Genomic DNA, 19,700 nt, shown 5'->3' with positions numbered 1-19,700 from the left:
TTTTGTTAGTGTTAATGTGGCCAATTTCTTTGCTAATTTATAGCTTCAGCAAGTAAAATTAAGATTAAATAGAAATCTCTTTAATTTCCAACAGTTTAATTTCTTTTAACCTCAAGGAACGGGCTTGGAATTAGAGTGCTTGTTATTTGTACATGTGGGAGATGGGGCTTCAATTTTTGCATTTGCATGTTCAAACAAACCGCTATTTGCATGTGGAAATAATTAGGTTGTCTTTAATTAGCACATATTAATCACCATATGCTCTTAATACTCTTTGAAACGTGTTTTAAATGATTTGCATTAATTGCATTATGGCTCTTCTTTCAGAAATGAGAGCTGAGGTTTTTGCTCTAAAACAATGCCCTTCCCTGTGGTTTCAAAAGCTGGAGGGAACAGACCACCCCAGCTTCAGCTAGTTGGGCTAATTTCACAGCTGGTGGGAGATGTCCTGATTAACAGTGGCACATAATTTAGAAAAAGCCATCTCTCAGATGCCTCACAAAGGAAATTATTTCAGGACTAGTAGCCGGAATGAGGAATACACATTGCTATAGGCATTCCCCCAGATTTGTTCTTATGCCAAACAAACCAAATTCTGTTTGGGCCCTCACTGGGGTCAGGGAACTGGCCCTTGAACTGTCCTGGGCTTCAGCTGACTTCTGGAAATACCTTGGTGTCTTCAGGGTGCTGGGCTTGCTCAAAGCAGAAGTGGAATTGCTGGGCAAAGAGTAGCCAAAGGATGTATACATTCCCTAGCCAGTTGCACCCATCTTACACTGCAGGAAGATGTGGCTGAGCTGTACCTCTTGGCAACCTAAAGGCTGAGGCCCCACAAGCTGAGGTGGTGCCATTTTGAGGCAGTGGGAAAAGACAGGAAATAGGGGAAGAGGCCTGTACTGGGAATCCAGCCTTCTTGATTGGCCACAGAACCCAAAGCAGTTGAGCGGAAGGGCAAAATCTCTACCTTTCTGGCAGTGAAGAGGTGTAGGCAAGGGAGAGCAGTTCCCTGGGTTCATTGAAGCCTTCTTCCTCCCCAGAAAACTGAGTCACCACTAGAGTTAGGCATGAACCTGGAAAATGGAAGTTGGTTGGATTTGTGGGTGGTCGCAGGTTGGGAATCCTGAACTTGCATGGACCCCCTCCCCCGGCCCCCCGTGTTCACGAACCTGGAAGGGAGAGGAAAGTGGCAAACTCGATCCTCCCTCAAAAGCCTCCCAAATTACCCCTTAACGCCTATGACTGGACTCGCTGTCAGACTATAGATTATCAAAAGGGGCAATGAGCATGCAGATAGAAAGGAAAGAGGACTGTGCAATGGATGCCCTCCAAAGGTAACTGGAGAGTATATTGGATGTGGTAATACCAAAAAGCAGTGGATTCATGATTTCTGATGTTGTCCTCTGGTGGTATTGAGATAAGTGATTGTGAGTCTTGGCTGAACCAATAGAAAACTCCTTAGGATCCATGCTTTGAAACCATGATTTTCCATCATGGCAACAGCACAAAGCAGTGGACCCATGCTTCTCATGTTGAAATTTGAGGCAAAGAAAATAATATGTGGAGTTGTGAGGATACCATGGATCAAATCTTAGCTCCATGGCAGAGCCATAGACAAAAACAAAATCCCCTCATCTTCAAAGACAGTCAGTCAGCCTCTTGGGGTGGGTGGGTTGAATGCCAGCCAGAAATGAGCAGCTGAAGACCCACAGGTAATGCTGAAGGTGCTCCTTCTCTCTAAACCCCCACCTATCCCCAGAATTCTCTCCCTCCAAACAGCTACACATTTCCCTCTCTTCAAATAGCTATGCATGTCTACCTTTCACCCTCTCCCACCAAGAACAAAAGAATGCAATGAGCTCTCACATGGGCAACACATTCTTATTGAAACCAAAGGGAGCACTCTTGGTTTGTGATGCTGCCAATCAAGCTAAATGGGGAATCACTGGAGTAGCCACGGAAGCCAAAAGACAACCCTCTCAAGCCCCATCTATGCCTGATGAAATTTTTTCGTATACTTCACATGCATGTGCTGAAGGGGGAAAACTCTGCCCCCCCAAAAAGCCAGTGAATGCACACATAGGGGTATGGCCCATATGTGGTTGTGTGAGGTCATCAAGGGTGTGGCCATACAGGGCCAGTTTGCAACCCACAAACTACCCCATTTTGTGGGTTTGTGGAGACCTGCGAGTTGGCTCATCCCCATCTCTAATCACCTCCTGTAGCCACCCCCGACTGGGTTGGAGCTTGATGAGCCTCCATTACAGGTCTGGGACCTTCTGCATGCAAAGCAGAGGCTTTAACTCTGAGCCACAGCCCATCCTCGATTTGGCCCAGCAGCTGTCTCTTAGCCTCATCTTAGTAGAACTGTTGTAAAGATAAAACAAGGAGGGAGAGAACCAACCATGCTTTCCTGAGCTCCTTTAAGTATGGATGAGATGAAAATGTGATTGATGGGGGCTTTCAAAATATGACAGTGGTGTTCCTATGTATTTGTTAACCATTGTCCCAGATCATAATTTTTTAAAAAAATGTTCTACACACATATGTGCACACACACACATGTATAATTTAATCTCACTCTTCTTGCTTTTCCTGCAGTGATTACTCTATTCTAGATAACCATATGAATTATATTGTTTATATGCAGGCTAGAATACATGCACTCAGAACGATAAAAATCTCACTTGATTACGCTTCTTTTGTAAACAAAAATTGTTCATGAGCTGTCTCTTTCTTCAGCCTGTGAACATTCAGAGAACAACTTGATAATGCTAATTGAACAAGATATATAAAAATAGTGCCACAATGAAGCTACAATCCTAGATGTGTTCAGAGCATGAAACATAATGTTGACCTTGCTAGCATGAGAAATGAGTACAATGGTGCGGTAGTTTGAACATTCTTTGGCATTGCCCTTCTTTGAGATTGGAATGTAAATTCACCTTTTCCAATCCTGTGGCCACTGTTGAGTTTTCCAAATTTGCTGGCATATTGAGTGTAGCACTTTTACTGCATCGTCTTTTAAGATTTTGAATAGTTCAACTGGAATGCTGTCATTCCAGGTCAGTGACTACCCCATCGTGGTTATCAGGGATGTTAAGCTCGCTCTTGTATAGTTCTTCTGTATAATTTTTCCACCTTTTTAAATCTCTTCTGCTTCTTTTAGGTCCTTAGGGTTTTAGGTTCTTGGGGGCCCTACCATCTTGGTCCTTTATCATACCCATCATACCTGTCTTTGCATGATCTTTGTGATCTATAGAGTGGTTAAATGCTTGTTGGCAGTAATTATTTAGAAGAAGAGTTGGTTCTTATATGCCGCTTTTCCCTACCCGAAGGAGGCTCAAAGCTGCTTACAGTTGCCTTCCCATTCCTCTCCCTACAACAGACACCCTGTGAGGTGGGTGAGGCTGAGAGAGCGCTGATATCACTTCCCGGTCAGAACAGTTTTATCAGTGCCGTGGCGAGCCCAAGGTCACCCAGCTGGTTGCATGTGGGGGAGCGCAGAATCGAACCTGGCATGCCAGATTAGAAGTCCACACTCCTAACCACTACACCAAACTGGCTCTCTACGTCTAGTACGTCTTGGATAAATGCAGGAATTTGGACCTGATGACTTTTGGGTTCTTTTCAGTTTAGCATTTGCTTTCCTTCAGCCTCTGTATGCAAGAAGGTCCATCTATAGCTTAGTTTCACAGAATTTAGACAACTTCTGCGATGTCTCCCTAGACTCTTCCTCCTGGTGCAACCAGAGCCCATTACTTCTGGAGCCTGAGATTCCCTACTGCCTTTGGGGCGAAGAGAAGGTAGGATTTATCCTCTAATATGTGCTTTAAGTGTCATTTATGTGATACACAGGACTCTCTGCAAGTATAAATTTCACCTTTAGTGCTCTTCTGGGAAATGCAATGCTCTTTTCTTTGCGCTTCAAGTCTGTGCAGAAGACAATAGGGGAAAAAAGTCATTTATTGTCTTTGGAGAACTATTGCACCAGTGCCAGCTTTCATCAGAAAACAATTACAAGCCTTCAAAAATGATTAACATGCAAGACACTTTCTTTTGTGCCTTCCTTCACGAGAGTGACAGAAAGTTCAATGCAGGCTCTTCCGCAGTGTATTTAACACAATTCCAGCAGAAGCAGGTGAAGGAAAGCAAGCATTCTGGACCACATTCTATGGCTTCTCATGGATATTCTATGCCAGTAGATATATGGCATTTTTTGCAAACAATTCATCTGAGATTGTTACATGGGTATGGTGTTTGCTTGAAAAAGGCCTGAGGCCTTTGAGACTTAGGAACTCTAAGGGCCAAGTCAAACTTAGGGGCAACAGTTGACAAGAATCTTATTATTTAGTTGAGGCCTAATCAGTATGGCAGGCAATACTCAAAATCAGAACTGAAACTAATACTAGCAAAAATCTGAACTGTGTTGTGAATTTTCAAGCTCCATTTTGAATTAGCCCCTTTGGATTTGTTTCTTTAAAATATGTATGCTTCACCTTATCTCCTTAGACTCAAGGCCACAAAGAAAGAAAGAACTGTTGGCAGAGTTAAAATATACAAAGGAGGAACCAAGTACTGCCTGCTTAAAGAAGAAATAGTTTAATTCAGAAGAGAAACAACTTCATAAGGAAGAAAGGAGAAAGATCACCCTGTCTAACTGATTAACTGTTGTTCTTCATCTGAAGGCAAACATGGAGGAAGTGTACTCAAAGAAGCAGGAAGTCTCCAACTGAGCCAATCAGGACATGAGAAGAGAATATTTGAAAAAAAACCCTAATAAATTCCTAATCTAACTGTTAAATTCACCTCTCCTCCAATGCCCCCTGAAGGATTTTCTTCATATGCTGCTCAGTGTTGCATATTCAAACTCCCCTTCTCAGTTTGCATTGTCCCTGAGGTTCATTTTCTGTAAATTTTTCTGAGATTCTTCTTCTGCATCCTGCTTCTGTCTTGCCTGGAGGCAGGCCTGTGAAATTCCATGTTTGGACTTTAATTAGAGCTCCAATGTCCTCTTCTCTAGTCTTTGACCACCTTTCTGTTTGTTTGTTGGGCATCTTTACTATGTTTTCCCGTGTAACCCCTCTGATTTGGTTAATTAGGGGAATCTTTTTTGGTGGAACTCCCTTATTTGTTCAAGTGAATTTTCTGACTTCGGCTTCTGCATCCCCTTCTGGTTCTTGGGGTTCTGCTGATGTTTTATCTGAAAGTTCAAGGTGCTTAGTTGCACTACTTTTGGCCACTGGACACTGTTTTCTTCCATCAGTGTGGATTTTCTGATGTTTACCTTATCTGTCTTTGTAGGTTTTGGTTTTCATCAATGTGCATTGTGTTGCAGTTCTTTATAGTCTCTTGGATTGAGGGCCCTGTTTCTTTTACATCCTAAAGCATATCCTACAAATATGCCTTGCTCCATTCTCATGGTCACTTGCTGTGTTTTGTCTGGATAAAGTATGCATAGGCATTTGCCCTAAACATCAAATGCTTCATTCTGGGTTTGTGGTGTGTTCATATGGCATCTTTATGGTATTTTGGTGGGTAATTGTTTTGTATGTAGGTAGCAGTGTTGTATTTCTTCCTAGTATTTTTCAGGTAACTATGCTTTTGAAAGCATGCATCTGTACATCTCTGTTATGCCATTCTGTTCTGGAGTGTATGGAACAGTGAGCTAATGTTCCATTCCTTCTTCAGCCAAATAGTCCGTCATGTCATGTCCCACATATTCTCCTCCATTGTCCAAATGGCCAGTAGCTTTCTTTGAGACCTGTTGATTACCATTGCAAAATACGCCTTGAGCTTCTCCAGTACTTGCCTATAAATCTCTTCAAGCTGAGGGACAGGTATTTGCCTTTAGTAAAGCAGCCAGAATCCTGCATAGTGGAGACAGAAAGCCAACTAGATAGGAGATCTGCACACACACAGGGTGAATAAAGGACTGGAAAGAGTGTGATACTTCCTTTTGTCTGATCATTTTGGTTTCTTTCATCTTATCTTGCCCTGCCTGAGATGCTAAGAACTGTGCGGCTTTCCCCTTCCACATCACAATTGGCCCTTGATTCCCACAATAATCCACTAGCAAGCCAAGATCATTTAGTAAGCATCTTCAGTTTTCAAGTGATCCAAAAGTCTCATGACATGATAATATTATATCTCCATAGAGAAGCATTCTCAGCTTGCAAGCAATAGAGAAGTCTCAAGAGGAGATAATCCTTTGCAAAGGATGCTTATGAGAACACGGAATATAGTTTGTGTTCAGTCCCATGATAACTGCACATATTGATGAATTCCTTGAATTCTCAGTTATAGCATGTTGAGGTCTTTCAAGTGCAGAGCAAGTAGGCCATTTCACTTGAATATCTGCAAAGTATTAAAAAACAGCAAAGCAACCCCAAACATCTTGTGCATTTCATGTGTGTACACAGAGCCCTAGATCCCTAACGGGGGAAGGCAGCACCTTTCTCCCTTTTGTACACATGCTATTTTTGGAAATAGGGTTGAATTTCTGTACCTTCTGCTTGTGCTATGTTGTTCAGGGGCTGAGATAAGAGATTGCTCCAGCTTTTACTGAGATACCAAACCAGGAAACAAGGCAATAAAAGGATTCCTATCACAGTATAATAATAAGCAGATTAAAGAGACAATGGGATGGAGAGGATCTTGCTATTTCATTTTATGTGATAGATCTGGAAATCTTGGACTAGGCATCTGGTCTAAATGGTCAAACAAATTCTTTTCTTCTGGTATTCTAAAGCTTAATTCTAAAGCTTTTTTGTAAATAGAGCTGGCTTTTCAGAGAAGAATTAACTTTCTAACTCTGATTAGACTGCCCTTGCTGCCTGAATTTGAATGACCATCAAAACATCTCTATTGGTCAAATCTTTAATTAGGGCTCCTCTTGCTTTCTTGTTCTCAGAATCCGAGGTCTTGCCTGCTGGTCATCTCCCAGCTGGGGATCTCTAATGGTCTTCCACAGCCCCTTCTGTCTCCTTCCAGATTAGGTAGTTGAATCAAGCACACTGCATATCTTACATATTCCAACAAGAACAAGGTTCAAAGAGACATAAAAACAGCAGCGTAACAGTCTATTAAGATGAGAGCAGCATGCCAATTAAAATGCACATGTTAAAACCAGATGTGACTGCTATTACTACAAGATTTGCATTCTAATGTTCTCAACTTGTTGGCATCTTTTCATTCCTTGGCAGTCCTCCAGCATGAAATCTCAGAAGTCTAGCTTTCAGCCCTAAACTAGAGCGGTTACTGTGTCCAGGTTGAAGAAGTACATGTGTGGGAAGACTCTGGGCAACCATACCCAGCATTGGTCAGCAAGGTGGCACAAGTGCCACTTTCACACAGACAGTTCCCATGAATTGAGAGTCCTCTACAGGTTGGATGGTGTACCACCTCTCCATGGAGGGCAAGGAAGTCTGGCTCAGTGATTTCAGAATTTAATTGTACGATAGTTTTATTTGTTGGTGACGAGAAAGACACGAGCCACTGCCAGCCTGAGCAGACCAAGACAAGAAATGGATTTGCGGTAATTTAAACCAGTAAAACTGTTGGCATCCGAGCAGACCATGCATACCTAACCCGACCAATGGTCTGATTCAGTATAAGGCAGGTTCAACGTGTGGGGTGCCTCTCTGGACAATTCTAAACTTGTGTGGAAGTATGCAAAATGCTACTAGTGGGATTTCAGGGTGGGGGGAACCCACAAGTGCATCTCAGTTATTAGAGCTCTAGAAAACTTTGTTCAAAGAGTTTGACTTGTGGTCAGGGTGAATGGAAGTTTGTCTGCAAAACAACTGTGTTTTAGCTCGGCATTTCAGCTTCTTCTGGCTGTAGCAGACTATAAAATGTGCTTGCTTTTATAAGATTACCAGGCTTGACTTAAATCAATATTAGGGAGATGGAAATGTATTTCATAAGGTTTCTTTGTTGGTCAATAAAATGTTATACATTGTGCCATCAAAAAATGCTGGAATCAGCGTTGAAGGGGGGGAGGAATTAGAGTGATTTGCTGCTCTAAGTGACTTACTGTGTAGGTTGTAAAATGAGAAAGACAACAGTAAAGGAGAACAGTGTTTTTAATAAAGTTGGTGGAATTGCAGCACAGGAGGGTCTTGAAATGAAGGGATGAGAAGGGGAAGGGGGTGGGAAATGAAAAGTCTCTTGTTGAAATCTGTGACATTTTGTGTTAAAGGGATTAATCTGGTATGGCTTGGGTTAACACCTATGTATAGCAGGTTCTTTGATGTTGTTGATTTTGGAAGAAGAGCTATTGCTAGTGACTTTCTTGTTGGCCAACCAAAGGTGCATGAAATCTCTTATGAAAAAGGCTGCTATGAAAATCTCTTATGAAAATTGCTCAAAATATACTTTCCCATTTTGCTATCTAAAGGTTTCTCTTGTTCATTTCTGTGTAAATAGGGAGAGGAATCATCCATAGTTTCTTTGGCTAGTTTTCCTCCCTCCAGTCTTTTTTTTTTGGTCTTGTCATCCACCTTCTGTGTCTACCAGGACTCCAGATGTGTTGCACAGCAGGTGCAGAAGATGGTGAACTGGGCCAGGTGGAGAATAGGTGGGGAGAGCTGCGCCTGCCACCTTTCCAGATTAGCAGCAGATGCCTGGCAACTCAAACATTAAGAAACGACTCTTTGTTATGCTAATGCTTCTTCCAGGTAGCTAGCCTTACGCTGGCAACTTTCATTACAAGAGCAAGGCAACTCTTCTGACTAAAATTATTCCTGGAATCAAACTGGAGTGTCTTATGGCCGAGATGCTATAGCAGTGGTCCCCAACCCCCAGTCCGGGGACCGGTGCCGGTCCGTGGCTCAGTCAGTACCGGGCCGCGGCTCCTCCTCGTCCTCCTCCCTGGCTGCTGCTCATCTTTGATGCTCTCCGGTGGCCACCATGGCTGAGGCTTTCCTCGGCATGGCACTACGCAGCTGCAGCTGGCAAGAGCCCCCCAGTGGACAGCGGGAAGTCAGGGGCACCAGCGGGAAAGCAAGTAGAGCAGGGCTCAGGCAGTGGCAGCGACGTCCCTCGGCAAAAGACTACCCCCTCAGGCTTCAGTAAAATTGTCAAGCGTTGACCGGTCCCTGGTGATAAAAAGGTTGGGGACCACTGTGCTATAGTACTTCGACATGACTCATGCCTCACTCATTTGAAAGTAAGCTGCTTTGAGACTCCTTTGGGGAGTGAAAAGCAGGTATAAAAAACCAACTGTTCTTCTTGACTCCAGTTTCTATAGCTCTGGCATCTATAGCACTATATTGGATTCCTTTCGACATGTGAAAGATTTATGCACTTCTTCACAGTGATGTTCTGAACAGCAATTGCTGGAAGATTTGCTTGTGCCACTTTAAGAACATGAATTCATGCCCTGACACTTTCAGAGGCTTCAAATGGGAAGTCACACAGTGTGGTTCCAAACAACTTTTTAATTAATGCACTTGGTGTTGGCAGATATTAGAGATCAGTCAAATTTCATAGCTGAGTATTGCCGTGCGGTCTCATTATTTCTTTTATTACACATTTTGTGGAGACGGAAAGTCAAATCTGCTATGACTATAATTGTTTTTCACCTTGGAAGAAATACCCTTTCAGCCAGTATTAGCAAAATTGTAACATTTCAAAACAAAAATGGTCTGGAAAAGGACGGCTTCACAGTGACGTCTCATTTGCACTGAGCCTTGCCAGTTCATGGACGTGCACAGATTGGGGAAGGAGAGAGAGGGTCTTTGTCATTTTGTTGTAAAAAAAATTCATTTTTAAAATTAATATGATGCTTTTTTCCTATTCCCTTTTTTAGGAAATTGGAAATACCTTTCTGCCTTTAACTTATTGGTTTTTCATTCAGTCAGATAAGATACCTTTGGTGAGGTACTTTGTTAAATTTCCAAGATGAAGTGTGGTCTGAGATTTTTGGGAGACCTGCATTTGAATCCTGACTGTACCATGTAAATATGACCTTGACTTGCCCTCATCATAATTTGTCTCATGGGGATGTTGGTGTGAGTTAGAAATGGGAGCAGGACAGAACAATTAGAAGCCACTTTGGGTCACCATTGGGAGAACAGCATCTAAATAAAAATTGATAGAAGAAAGTATCTGCAATTTATTTCATATACTTGTGTGAAGAGTACACACAGACACATTAATTGGGATGTGTGTATTTGAACAGAATGGTAAACAGGGAGTGACTTCAATATTTTTGTTCCTTTCTAGCTCACTTCTGATGTCAGAGCCAAAGTTTCAAGTAATGTTTTTAACTCCTATGAATTGTGTATTTCAATTTAAAAACTAGATCTAGTTCAGATCCTGTGTTCTACAACTCTTACTGAGAGAACACGCACCAGCTCCAGTCAGATGGCATGAAGGAAAAAAGCTACCAGTTCTGCCTTCAGCCCGAAAGCCAAGGCAAATAATATAACAAATTGCTGCTCAGTGTGCACACTGCTTTCTTTCAGCCTTGGTAAAAAGCACATCCAATATGCTCCCTTGAAGTATTTCAGCACTTCAGATCTGAGCCCTGAATATGAGATGGTTATAATTTTGTCAAAGACGCCTGCCTTGATTCACGGCGCTTTCTTCCAGATTCCTGCTTTCTATCTCTCACACCTGTATCTTGACAAATGAATCCTGTGACATTAGTGTAGCCTCCTTGTGAACTTCAGATTTGCCCATGCAAAAGTAAAGAAGATAAATAATTCAGGTTGTCATGAAAACTTGCTACCTGTCCTGATTATGGCTGTTCTAAGAATAGGAGCCTTTGACATTACCAAAATCTGTGGCAGGTCAAGTGCCAAAGTACAAGTTGGGGGCACAGGCCTTCTCAGATTTACAGAGCTTGGGATGCCTGCCATGAAAAGCAATTTCCAAATGCATACGGAAATCCGTGGGCAGTGTTTTCCTGTCACTTTGAGGTCAGTCGGTAGGATTTGTTTGTTACTATTCTCATTTCTCATATTCAGGGGGATGATGTACAATTTACCATGGGACAATAAATCACTCTCCATGAATAGGAAGTGTGCATTGCCTTGATTTTAAAACGGATGGGAGGCCGCTTGCTGCTATTTCGAAAGCCCCCTGTGGTTGTATGGTAGTTGTGAAAAAAGAGAAGGTGATATTCTGTTGCACCACCTTGCAACTTAATGAAATGCATTAGGCTGAGGAAGGAGATGCCTTCAGTGTTCCCCATCTACAAGAACACAGTATTCTAAATCAGGGGTAGTCAACCTGTGGTCCTCCAGATGTCCACTACACTTGGTGTTGGCAGAGGCTCATGGGAATTGTAGTCCATGGTCAACTGGAGGACTACAGGTTGACTACCCCTGTTCTAAATGACTACAGAGACCCTAAAAGTAGGGATGTTACCCAATTCCATGATATGTCTGGTTCAGTTAGAAGTGCAGGATTCATTTGTGACTTCTTCACACGCGAAACAGGAGTGATCTCCCTCCCCTAACATGCCAGCAAAATACCTTTAAAAAAACCCCATCACAAATGATGTGGAAGGTATCAAAATGGCATTAAAATTATATCAACAAATCATAACATAACAATTTAAATAATTTTTTTTGGGGAAATCATATTTATACATTCTTATCTGCAGGGTAAGATATATTCCTTGGAATTCATTCTTAGTTAGGGAGGAAATACATGAAGATGTTACTGCACAAAGTGTTTATCTGTAGTGTTTTTTAATGATTTATTCTTAGTTTGTGATTTGTAGGGCTTCAATGATATAATAATCTGTTAGCCAAATACTGGTGTCATTCCCTTGAGTTTCTCTCTCATTCCATTCTAGAATAAACTGCACTTGTCAACAAAACATCATCCATATAGAATAGCTTGATATGTGATAGACTGTGTGCACTACAACTTTATTAGCACTGAACTGCAGCACATTTAATTTCTAACAAATAAGTCTTTTAAACCACTGAAGAACAGTATTGTTTGCCCAAACTATGCTACTTTTAGCCCAATTAATAATACGTGTCATGTGCCACAGTGTCATGATGTGTTGAAGTGACTGCACAAGTTCTCATGTGGAAATTACACAATAACATATTGTTGGAGTGTTAACTTTTAATTATCTGCATAGGTAAATATTTCCAAAAATGGATTTGAAGATTATCTTGCATTTTGCATCTAATGTTTTGCCCCTAGAGAAAAATAAGAGGCAGCTAACAGCACTGACAATTATATTATAATAAAATAATAAGAATTGGAGTCCCAAACCCTATAGTGTGTGAAGGATCCGCTACTCATATCAAAGCAAAGATCAACATCAATAAAGGAAAACACAATGTGATCTGTCCCAGGAAAAACTGGATGAAGATATACATTTTGTTGGATTGTTAATTGATTCAATACGATGAGCAGTCTATGGAGGAAGGATTGCAACTTGATTGTGAAATTTGATCCAATTTGATTTTGCTAACATCCCTAGTTTTTACACACATCCATTAAAACAGCCTTTCTCAACTTTTTTTTTACCATTGAGAACCCCCTAAAACATTTTTCAGGCTTTGAGAAACCCCAGAAATGGTGTGATCATGCAGAATATGGTTGGGAAGCAAACAGCATATAGGTCCATCCAGGGTCTCTCTCCTTCCCATCCCCTCGAGGCCCATTAATGGTAATATCATCCAATAAATATTTAACAATTTTAAAATCTCTCTCTCTCTCTCTCTCTCTCTCTCTCTCTCTCTCTCTCTCTCTCTCTTGGCCATCTAGAAACCTCAAGGCATTTAAGAAACCCCAGGGTTTCAAGAACCCTGGTTGATAAAGCCTGCTTTACAGCGTTGTCAAAATATATTGAAATGATCCTCCAAATCAAAATTTGCTCTACTGTGGTCAGACCACTTTGGTCTGAGCTGTTTTCCTCCCTATTTAGAAATGTTTGAATGACCGTTTTGAAACTTGGGGCCCTCACTTTTTCATGGGGATTGTTGGATTCAGATGGTTATCACTCTTTTTTTTTTGGTGTGTGTGTGTGTAAACTCCAACAAGCTTTGAAAATTCATGAAATTAAAAGGTTGATGGCCCTTCAGCATATTTATGTTTTTAATTAAGCAACTGGAATATATTGCGATTTATTGTTCCTACCTTTTTAATTGCGTATGTTTTTTAATTGTCAAGAGCCAGAACCTGAATTGCAAAATCTGCTAGTAATTTATACACCCTCAGTAAATAACAACAAAATTACTGGAACTGTAATGAATGTTCAGTAATGCAGCAGATTGATTACTGTAAAACTTTTAAATACCTTAAACACGAAAAGTAAGTTTCCAAATACATCTGGCAGTTCATTAGCTCCCTCCCGATTTAACACAGAAGACATTATAGATTTCTCACATGCTCCATTTTAACATAATGTTTCCATTAAGTATAATTCATCTTTACATGAAGTAAAAGAGACAGGTTTGTTGAATTAAAGTGATCAATTGTTTGACTCTCTAGGGATGTATTCATCTAACAAAGTGTCTAAATAATATGATAGTGATAGTAAGATATATTAGGACAATCTAAGAGAACAGAAAATTGTCCTTTTGATTATGATACAAATAATTGGTGCTATGGTAGCTGCTTACATAGTCATCTATCATCATGAATACATATATTGATGATGATAGAAAACTCTCATTTATTAATTGTGCAGTTGAACTTATACCACTTTGGAAAGCATTTGCCACAAGGTTGGTTCTCCCTTCTTTGTTCCCAGTATGTTTATCATAAAAGCTCTGATGCCTTCCCTCTGCAAACATCCAAGGCCACTGAGGAGCAGTGTCTGGGGTTGGAAGGGACTAGAACAATTGAGACCTCTGTGTTCCAGATGAGATCTGGAAGATTTAGGCTGCAACCACACATCACTGGATTTTATGCTGTAGCAATTATTCACAACTGGGTTATCCTGGGTGTTCAAGCCAATCCAGCTGCAAATTATTGCAATTGCGTGTTGTTGTTGTTATTATTATTAGATTGATTCCCCGCGGCTATCACCAAGCTGCTTCGTGGTGGGATACATAATAAACCCTCCAAATAAAACTGCTATTATAATACCCCGTTAAAATTATGTACCGCAGGAGCAAAAAACCTATCCTCCCACCTCCACAACAACTAACTCCCCCTTGATATGCCACAAGGGGATCTATGGATGCCAGTGGTCTCTCACGAGGCAATGGTCTGGCCACTATGGTGGTCTCTTCTGGATGGGCCCATCTGAACTTCCATGTCCTGACCTCCATTATAGACCTGGCAGAAGAGCTTTGTGGAATGCAGGCAGCTCCCGCAGAGCCCTCAGCTCTTCCAGGAGCTCGATCCACCAGGTTGGGGCCAGGCCTGGCCCTGGTCAAGGCCAGGAGAGCGTCCTGGTTTCCAGGAACCACTAACAGGTTGGTACCTGCAGAGCGTAAAGCCCTGTGGGGGGGCATAGGGTGACAGGCAGTCCTTTAGATATGTGGGTCCCAGGCTGTGAAGGGCCTTAAAGGTCAGAAACAGAACCTTGAACCTGATCCAGGCTACAACCAGTAATGAATGCAGCTGCCTTAGCACAGGCTGCATATGTGCCCTCCAAGACGTTCCTGTGAGGACCCTAGCAGCTTCATTTTGCACTAGCTGCAATTTCCCAGTCAGAGACAAGGGCATGCCCACATAAAGCGGATTAATTCTGGAGGTGGCCATCACATGGATCACCATGGTCAGGTGCTCTGAAGACAGGTACAGTGCTAGTCGCTTTGCCTGACATAGATGGTAAAATGCCAGGTGGGCTACCCTCGTGACTAGGATTACCCCCAAATGTCTGGCCAGCGATGTGATGTTGTTGTGTCCTGGCCAGTGTGGCCAAATGCACTTCCTGGCATGCCCTCTTCCTTTCTAACCATAGGACCTCCATCTTGGAGGGGTTGAGCTTCAGGTGATTCTGCTCAAGCCACCAAGCTATGGCTTCCAAACATCTGGTGAATGGTTCTGAGGGGGAGTATGGGTGGCCATACATGAGGAGATAGAGCTGCGTGTCATCTACATTTTATTTATTTATTGTTTTGATTTATATCCCGCCACTTCCCAGCAGGCTCGTGGCAGGTCACAGTAGTCTTAAAAATCCCATTAAAAACTCCCCATTAAAAGACTCTAAAACTCATAACATGGCAGACAACAACCCCTACAACCAAAGGCGCTGAAAAAGTGGAGCAAGGTTGTTATCCACTGTAGGCCCGGAGCATGACATCTCTGCCTAAAACACTGGACCAGCTGAGACAGAGGGTGCATAAAGATGTTAAAATGTATAGGGGAGAGCACTGCCCCCTGTGGGACCTCACAAGCACTGCTCCCTGTGGGACCCCAAAAGGATGATAACTCATCCCCCATTGCCATCCTCTGCATCCAGTTCCACAGGAAGGAGAGCAGCCTTTGAAGGGCTGTTCCACATATCCCCGTTCTAGCAATGCGGTGGGCCAACAACTCATGGTCAACCATATCAAATGCGGCTGAACAGATCTAATGTCACAAGGATGGCTGATCCAGCTGGTGACGGAGATCATCCGTCAGAACAACAAGCACCATCTCCATCCCATAGCTAGCATGGAAGCCTGACTAGTATGGGTCAAGTGATGAAGTTTCTTCCAAGAATGCCAGGAGCTGGTCTGCTGTGACTCTTTCAAACATCTTACCCAGAAATGCAAGATGTGAGACTGGGTGATAGCTGGCGGGTCCCATGGATCCAGTGATGGTTTCTTTAGAAGAGGGCAAACCACTGCCTCCTTTCAGTGACTCAGGGAACTTCCCAGTAGACAGGGAGAGATTGATAATGCCCCTGTGCTTGGCCTCCTATCCTCTGGCCGCTTTCTTTGAGCAGCCAAGACAGACAGGGATCTAGGGGACAAGTGACTGCCCTCACTGACCTCAGCAACTTGTCCACTTTGGTTAATGAGAGTCATCTGAAGCCATCAAATGTTAGTGTACTGTCCAATAATGTTCAGTTGCAGCTCTGTAGATGAGAACCAGCCTGTAATACTTTTCAAAATCTGATTCTGAATGTTACATTTAATTAAAAGAAAGTTTCTCAAAACATAATACTCACTTTTATGTAATATCTGAATTACGCTTATGCACTAAGGGCCTGATCTGTCCGATTTGGCTTCGGTGCCTACTAAAGTCAATAGCGCCATTGACTATAATGGGAATTTCAGCTTTTCTGCCTTTCCCAGGGCCTGGGGGAGGGGGTGTGTGGGGTTGGAGTTTATGTTACAGCCTCCAAATTTTCAGGGTAAATCCAGGAGGCTCTTTCCTGACTCCTCTCCAAATTTCAAAATGATTGGTCCAAGGTGTCCACTTTTTGGGGCTCCCAAAGAGAGTGCCCCCATCTGCTCCATTATATTCTATGGGATGGACTCTCCCGAGAAAGGCAGAAAAGCTGAAATTCCCATTATAGTCAATGGTGCCATTGACTTTAGTGGGCGTAGAAACTGAATTGGCCAAATTGGGCTTTTAGTGCACAAGCCTAATTTGCATTATATCCCGTGTATTGAGTGAAATCTCTTCTGATGGCAAATCCACAAATTCAGGATGCATGTTTTGAACCATTTTCAGTCATTTCAATAGAAGTATGACTTCTAGGTGGAACAGCTAGAAAGGGGGTCTGGAAGCAAGATGCATATTTGAAATGAACAGAAAGAAAATTATTTGGAGTTGTTGTTTGTTGCCCAGACCCTACTACTGCTATGTATCCTTTTTGTGATTTTAGGCATGTCTCTTCCTTCTGCCTTCTGTACACTATCATGTTGCATCAGCAAATATGGTAAAATGGAGTTGTAAATTTAGATTGCCATTGGAGATAAAAGTAGGGTACATATAAATAAATCCACTTCTGTTTTGTCCTCATTTCATGACGGCCCCTTAATCTCTTATTATGTCCAGCCAAATGGGAAGCTTATAATAAAGGGAGGGGAAAAAACTGGATTTCTACATTGGTTTCCTTTCTGGTGTTGAGTGATGGAGTGCTTTGGAACATGAGATTCCATTTAACCACTGGGTCAAATTAGAGGGGTTTCCTTGGACAGAGCTGAGATGAAGTAGATAGAAGGAACTTTGGTGGAACTGAGGGACATAGTAACCGAAGCAACCCACTAAGCAATACCTCTGGCACAGTTTCTCAATGAAAATGAGAAGATTGCATTCTGTGTTGCTCCTTAAAGTAAAAAACTCCCTGCTCTCAAAAAAATCTGCATACGGGGAGATAACCAACACCTGAACACTTCTCCACATTGTGCTTCCTTTGTGTGTGAATACAGTCAAAATATTTTGGGGATGACAATATGCCCACTTGCATGATAAGGTAAAACATTCCTGTGAGAAGGAACTCTACCAATATTTTTTTCCTGTTTAAAGTGTTTCTTTGTGCTTCAACACCTGATAGCTGAACATGTGAACTATGCCCTCTGGGAGAAAAAAAATGTTTGTGCCATGTGATCCCTTATAGCTATATCACACTTCCAAATTGCAACTTAACAGAGAAGTCATTAGTGTTTTGGTACGTTCCTGTATGAATATTGCTTTACATTTTGTAGTTTGTGTTAGATTGTATGTTATCTTGCATTTGACATATAAATATGAGCTTCAAGTATAAAAGGAGAAAAAAATGAGTAGGATACTATATCAGAAGTCATAGTCATAATTTTCTTTTAAGCTGGCCTGTATGTAGCCACAACTGAATGAAACTTATTAACCTTCCTTTAAGATTTGCTGTTTGAGCCTCATGGAAAGAACGCATTTGTTCTCCTCTGAGAAGTTGGCATATATTTTAATATGACTTTAATAAATTTCCAAGAGTCGACAAATGATCTGCTAGAGGCATTTTACCAAAGACACAGAATCATGAATTCGTCTGTCAACATATGCATGTCATTTGTCATAGAATAAGGGGTTCCGAGGTAAAGAAATGATGTCACTTGTGCCAAAAGGACAATAGAAGACAATAAATCAGTTCTCTCATAAAGCAAACTACACATTAAGACATACTTCAGAGGACAAAATGTTCTCCTTATAAATGGATCACACCATTGGTCTTTAGACTAATGAAATACATATGGCCAAGTGGACTGAGGCAACTTTGAGTCCTTCTGGTCTGCCCTACTAGCTGTAAATTCTGTTTATTCTGCTTAAAAATGAGCTGCTGGCTCTGTTTATAGCTGCCTTGTGTCACCAGAGTTGCATGTAACAACCAGACCATGTCAGTGAAATTTGACTGCTGAGGGTCACAAAGAGAGAACTGAAGGGAATGGTAGGTCAGTGCAGCATCTGTTCATGAGAGATAAATATACATTGGGCCTTTAAAATGATAAATATACATTGGTGCCTCACAAGGCTTCCTGGCCAATAGCCTGAAAAGAGTTGGAGAAGGCCATTTGAGGAACAATAGCATAACACTTCTGGACCTATTACACATGGCAGAGGCTGCTGCCGGAGCATTGTGACAGAGCAGTATGCTCTGCCGTTTATTGTGTCCCAATGGGAGACACATGTCAGCAGTGTGAACTGGTGTGCTGTTTTTTGCCTCCCCAAAGGAGACACATTTCGGTGACAGACCAGCTCCATGCCAAAATGTGTCCCCCTGAGGATAGTAGCTACAGTGGAGAGGTTATGCTACATGCAGGGGGGAGTTATTTTACAGGAAGGTGGGATTGTGTGAGAATGCAATCTCACCTTCCTGCAAAATAGTGAAACAAGCCCCCATTTGACACTGCAGCGCTGTGAAATGCTACAGAATTGAGTGGGGCATTTTTGGTCCCCTCCCAGCCACTATAGCACAGGGAGGAGCTGGGCCTCCAGGCCTGGATATTTCTGTGGGGCCAGTCCTGGCCCAGCCTGTCCACTGATGGCTACCATGGCAAAAAAGGGCAATTGGAGGCCTTAAAATGGGCCTTAAAATTTATATTCACTAGAATATAAATCTTTTTTATTTTCAAGAACCATTCCTGAACCTTGGAGTACCTAGCATACACCAGTCTAGCAGCTGATACCATATATATATATATATATATATATATATATATATATATATATATATATATATATATATATATATATATATATATATATATATATATATATATATATATATATATATATATATATATATATATATATATATATATATATATATATATATATATATATATATATATATATATATACCAATTAGCCCCATAAATTAGCTTTAAAAACATGGTTACCAATTTTTTTCTATATTTCACTTCTTACTCATCCATGAGATTGCAAATCTTGTTTAATAGTTTCCTTCCCTCATCACTAAACACATGTTCAAATACACAATAATATTGTCTGAAAGCTTTCCCCTTCCAGAGCTTTAGGACTGGGCCTTCTAAAACAACGGTAATTTGTTAGTACCTAGCTGTTTTTCATAACAGTCCAATTCTGTCAAATCAACTTTCTCAAATTATTAAACAAAGACACTTGGTTGTTTTTGAGATTTTCAGTAAAATGTCAGCAGTGGTTGTATCACAAGAGCTACTAGAGATATTTACCATTTCCCCTTGATTAGGATTGTTGTTTATCACTAAGTAAGTGATGGAAGCTGAGATTAAATACATTCGTTGACTAAGACATCTGACTTGTCTTGAGATTTACTGGTATATGTCTATATTGTATCTGCGTTCACAGATTTTGGCACATTGTGC

The 19,700-nt window shown here is 41.5% G+C and overlaps 1 long non-coding RNA gene across 1 annotated transcript in view; it reads left to right on the top strand.

The window, feature by feature from the left end:
- Nucleotides 1–5,877, top strand: part of LOC143842672 (uncharacterized) — a 206,769-nt gene extending 200,892 nt beyond the window's left edge. Inside the window, exons 4-5 of the long non-coding RNA XR_013233272.1 lie at nt 3,727–3,803; nt 4,510–5,877. This is a non-coding gene — a long non-coding RNA (uncharacterized LOC143842672). The remainder of the gene's footprint in view (nt 1–3,726; nt 3,804–4,509) is intronic.
- The last annotated feature ends 13,823 nt before the right edge of the window (nt 5,878–19,700 follow it).

This window comes from Paroedura picta, chromosome 8 (assembly GCF_049243985.1).
Source record: "Paroedura picta isolate Pp20150507F chromosome 8, Ppicta_v3.0, whole genome shotgun sequence".
NCBI classification, from domain to species: Eukaryota; Metazoa; Chordata; class Lepidosauria; order Squamata; family Gekkonidae; genus Paroedura; species Paroedura picta.
Note: the sequence above shows the minus strand (reverse complement) of the source record. Positions and strands in the feature narration are given on the sequence as shown.